The sequence below is a fragment of the Episyrphus balteatus genome, chromosome 1 (genome assembly GCF_945859705.1).
Source record: "Episyrphus balteatus chromosome 1, idEpiBalt1.1, whole genome shotgun sequence".
In the NCBI taxonomy this organism is placed as follows: Eukaryota; Metazoa; Arthropoda; class Insecta; order Diptera; family Syrphidae; genus Episyrphus; species Episyrphus balteatus.
This window is the reverse complement of record NC_079134.1, coordinates 155,793,851-155,795,464: the sequence shown is the minus strand read 5'-3', so window position 1 is coordinate 155,795,464 and position 1,614 is coordinate 155,793,851.

The window sequence follows — 1,614 nt, the reverse complement described above, 5'->3', positions numbered from 1 at the left end:
AAAAAAATGTCCTCATAAGTAAATACATGAGTTCAAAAGCAGTTCAAAATTAATGCTTTTAGGTTCTGCTTGCAAAAGAAAACCATGGTTCTCCCAACAACTTTAGATGTAGATTGAGGAAAAGAAGAATATGGTCTTCTTAAGAAGAAGAATAAATATAAAACAGCTTTAATTGTATGCGATGCAGAAATGCTTTACTGAGATTCCAGAGTAAAATTTCTAGCGAAAACTGAAACGATAAACAGAATTCGCTACCGGTATTGGGAAGTCACAAAGAACGAACCTGGATGATAGTCTGGATCTCCAAACACTACATCAAAATGAGATCAAAGAAATTAGTCTGAGTTGATTGACTTAAAAAAGAATAAGTGAAACAGCATTACTATTTTCTACGAACATTATGAACAATTTCATCAACAATTTTCACTTCTCCTACAGATGTGAAAAATGTAAAACGAAAAAAAAAACTACAGATCTATGTCGCTAATTACACAATACCAGCAAAATTTTGAAAAAAAGTCATTACCAGTAGTCTTTGAAGTCCTAGAACGAAAATTTGACTAGCCTTTAAATATACTGGGAATGCATTCTACCTTATGCCCTTATTCCTTAACTCTGGACTGGGTAATCTGGGTCAACACAATAGCCCGATCAATCTAGACATTTTATCAAAGTTAATTTAAGTACAAGATTTTTTGATGCAGTTAGGTTCCTTTGATGGAGGAGAATATAAAACCACAGTTTTACACCAAAATTTGATATGGCGTATCCCCGAAAATGACCCCTGACCCCTAGGTAGTACGGAAAAAGTGATTTCACAATTTTTTGATGCAGCTAGGTTCCTTTGATGGAGGAGAATATAAAACCACAGTTTTACACCAAAATTTGATATGGCGTATCTCCGAAAATGACCCCTGACCCCTAGGTAGTACGGAAAAAGTGATTTCACAATTTTTTGATGCAGTTAGGTTCCTTTGATGGAGGAGAATATGAAATCACAGTTTTACACCAAAATTTGATATGGCGTGTTCCCGAAAATTACCTCTGACCCTAGGAAGTTCGAAAAAAGTGATTTCAGTCGAAGGCTTTCATAAGACCTGTTTCAAGAGGTTCTTGTATGTATGCAATGTTTTCATCTCTCAAGTATGCAATGTTTTTCACCAATAAGTATGCAAAGCTTTTATCCTGCAGATATGCAATGTTTGTAACGCTTTAGAAAAAAACATTGCATTTTTATGTGAGGTTTCATTTAGCCCCCTTTTTTCCACTCATCTTTAATATTCCAGTATCTCAAGTAGCACAAAAGTCTAAAATACACCAAAATATTTGGAGTATTTTTTGCACTTTCGTGATATGCATTTTGAATATAAAAAATATACCATTTTCTCGCATATAATAAACTCCGCTGGTTACAAAATTAAACCGATTTTGGTATATAAATAGAGATAGTGGTATAAAAAATGAACTGGTTTTTGGTGAAAAATTATTCCTTTGAAATTGAAAAATACACAATAAATCTATGGATAAAATACACCATTTAAATTATTCTGATTTATAATTTGAACCAAAGTTTATTTTTTAACCTTAAATAGTTTGATGAATTAAAATGTACAC